The 14,750-nt window shown below is 39.8% G+C and overlaps 1 protein-coding gene across 3 annotated transcripts in view; it reads right to left on the bottom strand.

Moving 5' to 3' along the window:
- LRFN2 (leucine rich repeat and fibronectin type III domain containing 2) overlaps nt 1-14,750 on the bottom strand; it is a 328,627-nt gene that overhangs the window by 86,259 nt on the left and 227,618 nt on the right. The window lies entirely within an intron of this gene.

The following is a 14,750-nucleotide window of genomic DNA, read 5'->3' as shown; positions in this document are numbered from 1 at the left end:
CTGATCCGGTCTATGCCTGAACCCTGATTACGCTTTGCTTGTCTGCTTCCCTGACCCTTTGCTTGGACCTGGACTATGCCTGGCTGCCTTCTGTCCTGACCCTTCCCTTGGACCAGGACTACACTAACCTGCCACCAGCCCTGACCTTTCACTTGGACTCAGATTATGCCTGCCTCCTGATTATGTTTTGCCTGCCTCCTGTCTCCACACTGATGCCACTCTGTATTTTCCCTTTAGGTAGGTTAGCCCCGAAGGTCATGACCTGGTGACACCCAGAAACAAAAACTTCTAGGTTACAAGTCTATCCCCTCTTGTGGGTTGCCCTGGTTTGGACCTAGTGTCACTTAGACTCCGCGCCTCGGTGGGTCCCATGCTACTTGTCTGAGGAGACCCTGACAGCTTTTACATGGCCTTAAAGTTATGTGATCAGCATGGCAGTACTTGATCAAAACATTCCTGGTAGAAATTCAAGATCTTTTTGGAATCCACTGACTGGTTCATCTTTCAAAGGCATTATGATGGCTAAATAGCTGCACAAAGGTGGCAAGGTGGAATGAGAACCAGTTGTTCCTGTGTCAGGGAAGCAGAATCCTCCAGTGGCTAAAATATCCGATGAAATACAAGTTTCATTTACGCATTTAATAATAGTGTTTTGTTAATGTGTTAAAGATAAGAAAAGAACTGATGGGAATTAAAGTATTCAAAGAAACAAGGGAAATAATGTCCTCGATGCATCATAGATAAAGTCTGGGACAGGCCAAGCTAATCACGGTAAAAGGGTTATCACCAATCCGTGTAATAAATAAGTATAATGGTATCTAATAAATACTTAATGAGCCTTCTTAACTAGCAAAGAGCACACTCTCTATGCAGAAACACATTTTAGGTGCATTTAAGGCGCTCTTATCATAATGTCATAAATTATTGTCTTGTTTAGATATGGCCTTGTCTGAAGCTAATGGAAATTACAACTCTAGCAAAGAACAAAGTGAGCTGGCCTTAATCACACCGAGTCTGGGGAGGGCACATAAAATTAGGCATTTTTTGCTTTCTGCATAATGATTATTAGTACGTATAAGACTTCAAATTGTTCCCATGACATTACCAAGGACTTTGTCTAGAACTTTATGTAAACAGTAAGGGCATCAGGGTAGCAGCAAAGGGATTGAAGGTTGAGGCACCTGAAGTGGTTCCTTTGGGAAAGGCTCTCAGTTTTTATTGGAAATTACCAAATCACAACGTACACATGGGAGAGCTCTGGTGTCTTGTAGAACTGGGGTACATAGGTTCTTAAAGTCCATAAGGGCCTATTAGTAGACCACATGAAAATATCTTATTGTATTATCCTAAAGGAAAAAAGTTGTGAGTTTAAGAATCACGTAAATGAAGAAAAAATACTTCCATTCTCCATCCATTCTCATATATAAATACCATTACATGTTTTTCTAAAACCAAAAACTTTGCCAACAGTATGTCCAAGACTTTTGAGGGTCATGACTGGTAACAGGCACATAAAGTTGATAAGACAGCAATTATTGTATATTGTAAGGTGGTGACCTTTGACATGTCAACCATGAATTTATTTAACATTTTTCGGAGTTATTTTCTGTAGCATTTTTCTGATGATCATTATTATTACGGATTGGCCTTGGCAGGTGATGCAGGAATAAATGAGGCGCAAAAACTAAGTGACACCTGGTTTTCACCAGAGCACCATGCGAGGAGTGATGCGCTGGTAACCTTAGTGGCCTGATGATTGCTTTGCTGCACCTGGTCACAGCCCCCAGACTCTCCTCATAAGGGGTGAGTAGGAAAAGACAGCTTCATTGTAGGAATAGTTGGCCAAGAATAAAACAGGCAAACTTGATATATATCAATCAGGAATGGTGAATATGAACAGGCCAAGACAGGGCAGGAGACACACAGAGGCAAATTCATAGCAGTTCAAATGACTGCCAGTGTGCATGAAGTCTTGTGCATGGTTGCGTGCATGCATAACTGCACATTCTTGTTAACTGAAGTTGAGGGGCATGCAGTGAATAAGGAGGGGGATACAAAGGCAGAACGGTAATAACTCTACACCTGGCTGCATAGACGATGTAATAAAATTGCACAAGCAGATCATCTAGTTATTATCCATCCGTGCAGCAACCACATTCAATACCCTAAGTGTCCATGGATGCCTGCAGCCATCCAGGAAGAGTTCATAAAAGTAAAGTATTCTTCCCTGATTTCAGATGTTTTTATCTGGTCATGTCGCACCCACTTTCCTACTTTTACAGTGATGGCAATGGGGAGCCTACAAAGCTGTATCACCTTATGATGTGTGTGCATTGTTCTTTGTTGGATGTGCCCAGAATGTGCAATGGTGCTAAGCCTGGGGGGTGTTATTGCCAGCATGTGCTCAAAGGATGGGGTTTAATGACTTTGGATGAGATGAAAGTGGATTTGGATGAAAGCAAGGCCCACTATTGTTTTGCCAATAGGTAAACTGGTAAGCGGCCCTTTAGATCTCCCGGCCAGTTCACTAAAATGTGTTATCGCTTAGTAAAGTGAATAACAGAAGTCCGGTCTGCTGAGTAAAAAGACATTGTGTATCATTAATTCAATTTTGAATGTAAACAATGGAAATTAAATTATTGAAGACCTGACTTGTGTTTTGCACCCTCCAAACAGAAATACGAGTTCTGTATGTCCTTGGCACCACACAAGGCATGCCGTTAAAATGCGTAATGTTTTCCCCAGCTCCTGATGTACTGCAGGACAGATGTCATAATGAGGTCTGAAAAATTCCCTGTTCTTGGCGCAATGCCTGAAGTTTGATTTTCACTCTCTCATCAGGTGACTTTTGTTTTCAGGATTACGACCCCGTCGACATCCTCTAGCATTGTCGCGCCCTGCGTGCCCGCTGCACTATTCCGTTTCAGCTGGTTTTTTAGATGAAATCCCTCTGAAAGTCAGCCATTCAACCTGCATCCACCTCATTGTGCGTCTCCACTCTCAAACCTCTTCAAAGGGGAAAATTGATTGGAAAACAGCAATTACTTGAGCATTAAGTGCACGTTAAATGCCACATAATAACAACTGTGAATTGCGTCTCCAAGGAAAAAAATCTCTGCTAATGTTTTTTTGAAAATGCTTTATATTCCAGTCAAAACCAAATATTGAGAACACTTCTCAAATGCATAGAAAATCTGTATTGCTGTATTACAACAGTCCACACATCAGTTAGGCATATGGGGATCTGGGAACACCTGGTTATGATGCAGAAAAAACATTTCCCAAATAACTCTCATTTCCACCTTTCTGCTGCTTCTCACATACAAACTCAAAAATCAAATTCAACCACGTTCTAGCAGTTTGAATGTGACTGGTCATATATGAAGCATAGAAAGGGAATTAGTACAGGCTAAATTGTTACTGCAGTGGATTTCAAAGACCTCCTCTTAAATCTCCAGGTCAATTAGCTGAACCCATTCCTGATTTATATCATAACATATCAAGAGTGCAATGTGTTGCATTTCATTTTCTTTGGCTAGCAGCCACAGACTATAGAGAAGCCCATCTTCTAAAAGCATGCTACATGCAAACATCTCTCTATGGAAGCAATGGTCTCTCTGCAAAGATCAGACACAACCTCTGATAAATCAGACCTATTGATCAGCAAAACTCTTGCTTTTTGTTGATTGGAGAGTGCAAGCCTAACTACAGATTATGAGACACCATATGAAAATTTTAATTGGTGCCCTTCAGGGAACTCAGTGATCCTAATAATAAAGTACTGTCTGTCTATACTGGGGACAGGTAGCAGGACAGCCATCATCTTAGCCAGAATACTGCTATTTACCAATGTCGCGGACAGAAGTTTTTTGGGAAGAGGAAGAGTTTTAGTCCAAAAATTACCTTCTAATGTTGAGGCTCAGTGCTCAGTGCCCAGTAGTTCACGAGTCTTTATCACCCTGGATCATAGGGCCATGTTGTCAATTCTACGTCATCCCACCCTTTCCACCACCCAATGCAAGTAAAGTAGTTGGTACTCCTGCACACAATTACTCCATAAACCTAATACAAAACTATATAAACTCTGGCTTGTTGACTGTTTTAGACATCCAGGGGAAAATTTAGTATTGGCCCGGATGAACAGATGCTATGTGGCCAAATTTCCATACTACACCGCCTGCTGAGTAGATCTGTGCCTAGCAGTAATGAGTTACCCATGGGCTGTACGGCTATTGTAACACCAATAGCTTGAGCTATGACTGAGCAGGAGGCATGCAGGACCCCTGCATAAGGACTAGTGCTTTAATACAGAGAGCAAGGGTCCCCTGCACCATACTGGAAGGGGACAACCTTTTTCTACTTAGATTGTAGGTGCTTTCAAAATTTGCTGCCCGTCTCCGTTCCATAGAAGTCTACGGGATTTAACTGCTCTCATGCTGCTAGGTTAAGCAAAGGAACAAAACGATGGCTATCAGAAAACATCAGGATATTGGTGGAATGGTTCTGTGGAGAAGAAGGAGGGATTACTATAAGTCTGAGAGGCAAAGAATATGTAAAATAGATGAACAGTGAAGTATTTATTACATAGAAAAGCTTTGAGCTTGGGTAGAGACACTGGATTCTTGGTTAAAACTGGACCCTCTTTCCCCCTTCTTCCTGATAATTAATACAATTGATTGCTGTCTCTGCCTACTTGTCATAAATAATAATGGAAAATGACCAATTGATGGCTCACTGTATTTTAAATATGAGTGTGAAAAATCCCTATAAGCCGAACAATTTTATCCAATCTATTGATGAAATATCACCTTTGCTACATTATTCTTCTAAAATGTTAGCCTTGAGAATCACTGACAAGAGACACAAGTCATAGATAAAGAAACATTAGGCAATGAGTTGTGGACCAAGCTGGTAAATTAACCTACAGGCAGTGATTTACTATGAATCAATAATAGTCATGGCAGCCAATCTAACCCTACGGTGGCATACATCCAGGAACCGGCCCTGCAGAGAAAAGGCTTAGCATATTTTGATAATTAATGCAATGTATCAAAGTGATTTTATTTCCAAGATTACTAGGAAAAGCAGTTGTTAGTAAATCTCCCATGCAAACCCTTCCAAGGAACATAAATGTCGGGCTTAGCATAGCAATAGGCTTATACTGTAAATTGCAAGAAAGGGAAGCAATTAAAGATTTTCTATAGTAAATGTCTGTTACCACCATTCTTATAAACTATAAGAGTTAAAATGTCAGTTCTAAAGTTCTTTCTCATTTCACACATTATAGTCCCATATATACTAGACATATAAAATGTAATAGATGACTGCTTGTCTATAGAACATGTTGGGTTGATTTAATAAAACAGTCCAAAGAGCAGAGACCTGAAGCTGGCCATAAATACAGCAATATTCTAGAAATGTCAATCCCATTTATTTCAACATAGCTCACTCTATCAAAAATAAAAAGTACTACCTCTGAGATTCATTTTCATCCTAATGATTTGAAGAAATATTGGTTATGGGTCAATGTAATTGTTTTCTTTTTCTTCACATTTTTAAACTGATGTATTTATTATATATCTTTTCTGCCTGGTGTAAGCTTTGTTAAACAAATGAACATACAATACCCATGAAACAGGATTCGCAGAGCTCTGTGGGTTAGCTTTAGATTGGTGATGTCCAACATATAGGAACCCATGGGCTACAATAGTATTCACAACCTGGGTTCAGGGTCAAATCCAATGATGCTTTTCATATACTGAAAAGACCATGGGGGGGGGTTTAAGGTAATGGTGTTCAGCTCACTGCAGAGGCAGCAATAATAACCCCTTCAGTGGTGCCATTGTCAGCCAGAATAAAGCCAATTATTATTAAATTGGAACTAAATCTGCCCAACAAACGTGTTTGCATTTCAGCCCCACCATCTTCCTTCAATTCTTCCACTTCCGGAATATTATTATTAAACAGGATTTGTATAGAGCCAACATATAACGCAGCATAATACACTAAATAGGGGTTGCAAATTACAGACAGATACAGACGGTGACACGGGGAAGAGAGGACCTTTGGCCATCTTAATTGGCTGTGCCAGGGTGGCATATGGTAATGTTAGTTGGCACATGCAACAGAATTAAAGGCTTTTAGCCAGAAACCTGGAGCGACCAGGCAGACAAGTCACATTATTGCAGGGACATCGTCTATCCCTTTCTGCACTTTTGACCAGCCTGCTCATGCAAACCAATTGGAGCTTTATTTGACTGGTTAAGTAAAACCTCCTAGTAGCCCAACTGAAAGAAAAATGTTTTACTGGTTCAGAGTCCAGTTTTAACAATTCCAACCCCCCTTATTTAGTGTTCAGTACATGCAAATTATAGGACATATTCCCCATGACTTTGGTATTCAGTGATAACTCAACAAAACACTTTTTTGCCTCTTCCTGCTTCCGTCATGTTCTAAACCTTTATTTGACGTTCCAATTAACTGCACAATAAAAGTACAATCATTCTGTTTCCTCGATTCTTTGACCTATGGTAACCCGCTCTCGTCCTTCATAGAAGTATACTACCAACATCTCTTTGCCTAAGCCAACAGCATGTAAGCAGTAAATTCCCATTGACTTCTATAGTGCAGAGACAGGCAGCATAGTTTGGAAAGTAGAAAAAGCCTGACCCTTGCCATATACTTAAGAGAAGGACCCTTTCTCTCTTTATGGAAGAACTTACCTTTTTTCAGGGGTCCATCATGCCTCCTGCTCCGCCATAGCTCGATCTATATTGTACCAATAGCCGTATAGCCTATGGTGCTGTAGGAATGGGAATCATTGCTGCTAGGCACAAATCTACTTTCCTTGGCAGTGTAGTACAGAAAATTTGCCCACATAACATCTGGTCACCCCGGCCACTACTAATTTTAACCATGTATGCCTAAACTAGTGAAGAGGCTGGAGCTTATAGAGGTTTGTATAAAAGTTATGGAGAAATTGTGTGCAGGATTACCAAGAATTTTGCTTTGCTTGCAAAAAGGGCCCCATGAGTCACCAGATGGACAGATTTTGTTGGAAACATCTTGCTCCCTATAAAAGGCAACATAGATATGAATGGGCCCTTATAGATCTTAGAAACCAGTATTCCTTGGGCGAATCTTTTTGAACAACAGGATCACTTATATATATATTGCAGTTTTAAGTATAGACTACAAATTAAACTATCACATGCCACCAGCTGAATCCTTATTAGAAAACATTACCACCGATCAGATCAGGGCACCAAGAAGAATATCGGGAAAAGATTTAGGCAACACTCCAAACTCATCACATTGCATTTTATGCACCGATAACCCCAAAAATGTTTCCTGTTTTTCCCGCAAATAGCAAACTTATAGAAGAAACTTTGTTTGAGTTGATTGGAGATCAGTGAATGTCTGCACGGCAGTGAATGTCTGTCAGATTTTTTAATTCCCAAAAGTCAATGCAAACTCAAAAGGTATTTCATTCTTTTTTTGATTCCATAAATTGTGTTACATAACGTAAGGGCAGGATGTTTTGTCGCTAAGCAACAGAGCTGTCAACATTCCCGAAACAGGAAGACGATTAGAGGAACGGCAAAACAAATCATTATTTCATTAGTAAGTGTTAATAAACAGAATGCTTTTCTGATCATTTTCTCATTTATTTACTGTGGATATGTCAACGTTCCACCGCACATTTTAACCTGATGTAATAGCTGCACAAACAGGAAATAACTCAAATGATTTTGCATATGGAGTGAAATTTAATATATGCAACTTATGGAGAAGACTAATTGGAAATATGGTTTGTCATCTTTGAGTTTTACTGTGTAGTATGTGCAGTATCTGGATTATAAGACTGGCTGGTTACATGAATCACATTCACCTTAGTCAGCCTTAAAATTCAAACTATCCGCTTAATATTGTGTAGGTTCCATTTGTACCACCAAAACAGCTCTGATCCATGGAGACATGGACGTCACAAGACTTCTGAAGGAGGTTAGCAGGTGATCCTTTGGCTCCGCCGGCCTACCTTCCCCATAGGGCATGCTGCAGCCATCTCTCCCCCAGGTATAGAGTGAAAATGTACCTGGCCACCCACATGATCTAAAATAAATTATTGGGCCAATTATGATACCAAGTGCCAGACACATTAGGACTGTTTTATTAAAGCTACCTGAGACTGAAGAAGATGGACTATTATGGGAGAATATGGGTGATCCAGCAAATCTGCAATGGACCTGGTCCAGGATTGAAAACATTTACCAACTCATCAAACCAGCCTTTGTTTTTGAATGGCTTCATAGTCCAATTGTGATACCAAGTGCCCATTATAGACACCTTAGGCCTGAATTATTAAAGCTACCTGAGAGTGGAGAAGATAGACTATCATGGGAGAAATTGGGTGATCCAGCAAACCTGCAATGGATCTGGTCCAGGATTGAAAACCTTTACTAAAAGCAAATGATTTTAAACAAAAACCATTCCAGGTTTGCTGGCTCACCCAAGTTCTCCTATGGTAGTTTTTCTTCTCCAGTCTTGCAAAGCTTTGATAAATGAGACCCATTCATTGATGGACTGGGATCAACATTCTACACAGCCCCATATGGAGCAAGGTGTGAACCTCTGTGTGCTTTGCTGGTAATCATAATAGAGATCCCATATATAATTTACGCTGCCACATCCCTAATTCTAACTATACCCAAGAAAAAACATACATTTCTTCTTATACGTGCATTAATTAGTGTGGATATCTGGAGGTGTTGTCACGTGTTTTATATTTATATTTATAAATTTTTAATCTGTCCAACAAATGTGGTTTTATGGATAAATATGTGAACTAATATTGTTTTATGTTTTACTGCCTTAAAAGCCCCAAAAATATGTTTTTCCTTGACCATGGTAATCATTACAAGTTTTAGCAATTTTTGAAAAACGTAATGATTACCAGAACTTCGCACGTTGCTCCATATGGGGCTGTATGGTCGGAACTAGATTAGAGCTTGAGCAGCTCTTTAATAGGGTTTCACTAGATGAGCTAACCTTACCCAACGTAAAAACATCAACGTGCCTGGAGCATCCATGACTCCATTTCAGTTAAATGCTTGACCTTGCTTGGACCACATTATATAGGTACTATCCATTGCTTCCTGGAAAAAGCCCAATCAAGGTAAAGATCCCAAACCTGGAAGACATATATCACAACTTTTGAAACTCCATGATATTTAATGATTGGGTTTGGGATAATTTACTGAATAGTATTGCATTCTGCCCCAGCTTTCTGCAACATCAGGTGCAACACAACCTGGACAACCTGGACAACCTGGACAAGGACTTTACATACATGTATGATGTTATGATGTGTGCCAGTTTTAATACTGCAATACCATTCAATAAATTATGCTAAACCCAATCACTAAATATCATGGAATTTCAAGGGTTGCGTTTTGTGTCTTCCTGGTTTGGGATCTTTACCTTGATTGAAAAACTGATGATAAGTTGTGCAGGATTGTTTTATTTGTAACATTATTTGTACCATCCACCATATATATATAAATATATATTATTTATATAAAGATCACATTGCAATGCTTGCAGGATCGTTTGTTTCCAGGCTTTTCTTTCCTTAGCTTGACATGTGATTTATAGTTGATTGTAGATTTTTTTTAATGAATTCCTGTACAGATTAAAAACCTGCCTCGGGGGCACATTTAGTTTGCTCAGGAGTCCTGCCGTGTAGAGTATTTACCCAGGGTGTGCATAATTACATTAGCAGCTGTATGGTTTTTGCATACATTTGCAAACTGTGAATATTATGAAAAATTGTACTTGGCATGCATCTTTTTTTGTATGTATTTTTCAATAACACTTTTTAATTGAAAAGCACATGACACCAGAGAATTTAATTTCTGGAGAGAGGTGGGGCTTAGATATAAGCCATGATTTAGGAATATTTAGGGTAGTGGCTTTTTTATAAGGGCCTTTAGTAAAACAGAGGATTGAAAAGGTTAACAAAAAATAAGAATGAATAGCTGTACATTTTATTAGGGGTTGCCATTTTCAGCAAACTTAACCATTATGTGCAACTTCCCTTTAAAATTTTGTGTAAAATGGCAATTTGGGCAGCTTCGCGGCCTTGTTGGCGAACACATCATTGGAATATACAAATGCGTGCAAATGATCCCACTGGTGATTAGCGGAGACTCTGCTGGATGGCTGCAATAGAGAGCTGTGAAGCTGACCTGCCTTTGATCTCCGTCTGCTTTTCCTACAGCAATCACAAGCTTTCTGCATCAAGGTCTGCCGATGCTCTTGATGCCTTTTAAATTGGTGAAGGTTTTGTTTTAATGAAGCTCCCATACCTGGCTGTATTTTCATATGTTTGAAGATGGCAATTGTCCTGTTCCTGAAAGTGTAATTGTAGGCTAAATACATAGCTGAAATAAATATCTACATTTTTATTATAATTGTCAGATAGTTATCCAGACACATCTGCCATGCACAATACAAAATCAGCAAATGCAGTCAAGGTAGTGAGGCCAGCACAAGGCTTGGGATGGGTAAAAAGAAGTATGTAATGATGAATGTTAGTCCAAGATTCATTCTGAGTCAACAAAACACGATTCACTTCTACAGTTGTGCAAACTACATTATTGTTAGGTTTTAGGTTGAATTCCAGCAGAATCAAGTGTTTGCGGTCTGTATAGAGCAATACAAACCCCAGCAAAGACTAACAGGTAAGGTAAAATTGGCCAAGAATTATGGTAGAATCAGGACTTGTATATTACAGGACACACATTACATAAAATATGACTACAGCTGGTCAATTTATTCTGTACAATGTGATGTCTTTCATGTAGTATTTTGGTTGGATCAAGTAGTAAAATTATTTAGGCAAACTATTCTGTTTTAGTTTCCTTGAAATCTACTTAAATTTCCAACAGTTGGCCTGGTTTATTAAAGCTTTCCAATACTCCATAAGATAGACCATCACAGGGTAACCAGGGTGATCCAACAAACCTGGAATATATTTTTTAAAATAATTTGATATTAGTATCAAATTAGAATAGATATATTCATCCCTGGTTTGCTGAATTACCCAGGTTCTCCCATGATAGTCTATCCTCTCAAGTTTTGGAGAGTTTTCATATATCAGATCATGTATGCGGTGCATTATACCAGGACCAGGTCTTTTTAGAATATAAAATCAGACCTAACATTGAGGATATATGAGCAGGGGTGTCAAACTCAGATACACAGAAGGCTAAAATTAGGAATTTAGACAAAGTCGCGGGCCAACCTTGAAATGTTTGGACAAAATTGAGGAAATTTTTCCTTCTCATTGGATATCAATCCTTTTCATATGGAAACAAAGAGGCTTTGCTTCACATTCAATCTGGAACAAGCTTATAATAGAGAAAAAAGCATAAAAAAATATATTTTATTTAAGAAAAAGCCTTCTGAGTTAAATTTCAATGGTAACCTTTTTGCACGGGCTAACAATAATAATAACAATATTCTTCTATGAAAATCCAACCATTCCAGTCCATGCCTTGGAGTAGCAAGGAAAAGCTGAGGGGGAGTGCTGGAAATGCCAGACGTGGCCAATGCGGAGCTAAATTGTAATGCGCCTGGGCACACAAACCACAACCAACTCCAGATACCCTTAAATCAGGCTTTATTCAAAATCATACAGCACAGCAAGGGTTAAGTCCAATAAAGCGAAGTACAGGAGGATAAGGCAAATGCAGGTCAAGAACAATTCAAGGTCAGGGCAGGCAGCAAGCAGAATGGTCAGTAACAATCCGAGGTCAGGGCTGGCAGAGTTCAAGCAGGGTGAGTTTCAGACCAGGTCACTAAGGTAATGACAAACAGATAAACTTTAAACCACATAAAGACACACCCAAGCACACTGTGTAACAGAGGCTATAGCGGGCAATGGTTTACAGGACAGGCTCTCCTTAAATGGCCAGGATGACCTTGCGCCACCTGGCACCGTCTGATAGGAGACTAGGTAAATCCCCTGCGGCTGATTGGCCGCAGGGAATTCAAACTAACTATGTACGGCCCCGGGGCGAGGCAGCCGAGTGCCACGCCCTCGGGGGGTTCAAGAGGGACGCATGGTGACATGCGCACCTCTTCCCACAGCACCCCTAGGACGTGCACTACTTTGCACTTGCAAAGGAGTGCTGAGAGCAGGAATATCATTAACCACATCTAAAGGGATGCAAGGGCTGCTGCCTGGCTGAACAGTAGTTTGGCCAGGACGGATCCCTCCGTCTGCAGAGACAGACAAGCTGCGACCAGAGCAGCAGCCTCGGCCATGCTGCCTGTTACAGCGGCGTCTCCCTCTGTGGCTGGGAACCCCAGGGACACCGCGGGCTCGCAGGACGGGTAAGTTCCTTACATAAATCTTATGAGTTGCCACCACTGCTACTAAAATTCCCACCAATATTTGCGTCTATAAAACAGTTCAATGGGGGGCCACACATAGGCAGAGAGCCCGCTTGTCTATAGATGCGAGTGATGCCGGGAATTGTAGTAGCAGCGCTATTTCAATAAAACAGCGGGCCAGCTGCAGTTAGAATTTAGGATTCTTTTGGGAGCCAAAAAAAAAGATGTTGGGGGCCAGATTGGCTAAAATACTTTTAATGCATGTAAAAATGCAAAAAACATTACATTTTTTTTATAGCAGATTTGATTTGATTCATTTTGACCTTGAGAATTTGAGTTGAATATCAGTTAATTATCTTCTGTTCATCCTTAGTGTAGGATGTGATTGGATGACAAAGGAATAGCAGCTCATTGAAAAGGGCAGTTCTCTGCACTCTGCTCTAATCAGCAGATTCAAGTTATTAAAAATCACAGCAATATGCCATGTAATAAATCCCAGGTAATAGATTTACTTTTTTTCTATAGAATAGAACAGATTTCTTTCCCAATCTATATTCTCAAACGCAGAGGTTTAGGGAAGGCTACAGATACAGAATAAAATAACTAAAGATACTATTACAAATAAAAAATAATGCTAAAACATTATTAATTGAAATTAGGTCTCCGAGTTCCTTTTAAAATAAAATCCCACAGCTACGCGGGACAAAAATAACAATAACGCACACCTACTCTCCAGTGCTGTCGTTGGTTAAAATGAAACTCTGGGTCACTTCCTGTGAGCCCATATCATCAAGCACCCACTCTTGGGGATATACAATAGAGCTATCCTGGGATCATAAGAGAATGCGGCAGAAAATAGGGCCACTTCATCACGCACCATTGTCTGCACCATTTAAGAACCAAAACTGGAGGAAGAATACAAGTTATGAGGTCACATGACCTGATAGAGGACCAATAAAAAAGGGGCGTTGCAGTGGAAATGATATAACTTGCAATAGCATGTTCTAATTTTTATGAGGTTATAGTGGTTGAGATTACAAGGCAATTAAAGATGTCTTCATTAATAAACAATCTGTAGTTTCCTTTAAATACCCATTTATATTAATACCGTGTATACTTTACACGAGGGACACATTAGAGAAAATAGAATAAAACAAAATGTGCTGTATTATCGCCTAGTTTATTTTATATTGACCTAGATTATACTTCCTGGAATATTTTTCAGAAGCTCCTATACATAATTTATGTTCTGGCTGGTAACAGCCTTTGATTTTGCTATATTCTTTTCACACACACAAAAAGCATTTAAATATTTTTAATTGTGCATGAACAAAGCAAATTCACACCTAAAGAGAACCTGTTCTCAGACGGTGCACACCGATGTAGTTACATATTTTGAAGAGGCAGTAAAAGCACTTTAAGAGAGAACACAATTATCTCTGTAGCTGGAGGTATGATGGAGGAATTCATCTTTAAAATTTAAAGGCACCTAAATTTCAGCTGTTTGGTATTTAGTGTATCATATTTACTTTGCACTACACAGAAGCCATCATAGCTTGTGTAAGTCAGTAGTCTATATCTCTCATGCCCTATTAGCCACCAGCCACTGGGAATGCTGATTGCTTTTTGCATTAGAAACGCAGCTCTGAGCCACTTACCAAGCACATGGTGAGCAGTGCCAACCTTAACAACCACTAGCCAAATAGGATTCTCCCAGCTATGTACCTTAGCGGCGGGCTCCCATTGGAGCTCATTCTATAACTCGCTAACATTCCATAGGGTCACAGCACAAGTTCTGCAAATGTCTTTGAGCAACAGCAGGTTTCATAGCGACTTTGTTTTTAGGGGCCAAGTCACTTAAAAACTTCATCACTGAAACCTCAATTAAACTAAATTTCCTGTTAGCCACAAAGCATAAAAATCTGTGGACACTAAATATCTTCAACAACCAGTTGTTGCCAAGTAAATGTAGCAGTGACCATATCACCATGCTGCACATTGCAGGTGAAGAGCGAATAGATGCGGGAGTGGCCAAACACTCCCCACATACTACAGATTACATGCCGAAAATAAAAGAAAGGGGGCAGATACAAGACCAGTCATCCTCCATATTGGGCCTGATTTAATAAAGCTCTCTAAGGCTGGAGAGGAGGCTCTTCCATCAGTCAAGCTGGGTGATCCAGCAAACATTGAATGGAAATGGTCCAGAATTGAAAACATTTGTTAAAAAATAGCAGTTGACTTTTAAGAAATTCATTCCAGGTTTGCTGGATCACCCAGCTTCCCTGATGGAAGTGTATCCTCTCCAGCCTTGGAGAGCTTTAATAATCAGCCCCAATGGGGGAGAGCAG

Source organism: Pyxicephalus adspersus, chromosome 4 (genome assembly GCF_032062135.1).
Source record: "Pyxicephalus adspersus chromosome 4, UCB_Pads_2.0, whole genome shotgun sequence".
Lineage (NCBI taxonomy): Eukaryota > Metazoa > Chordata > Amphibia > Anura > Pyxicephalidae > Pyxicephalus > Pyxicephalus adspersus.
Note: the sequence above shows the minus strand (reverse complement) of the source record. Positions and strands in the feature narration are given on the sequence as shown.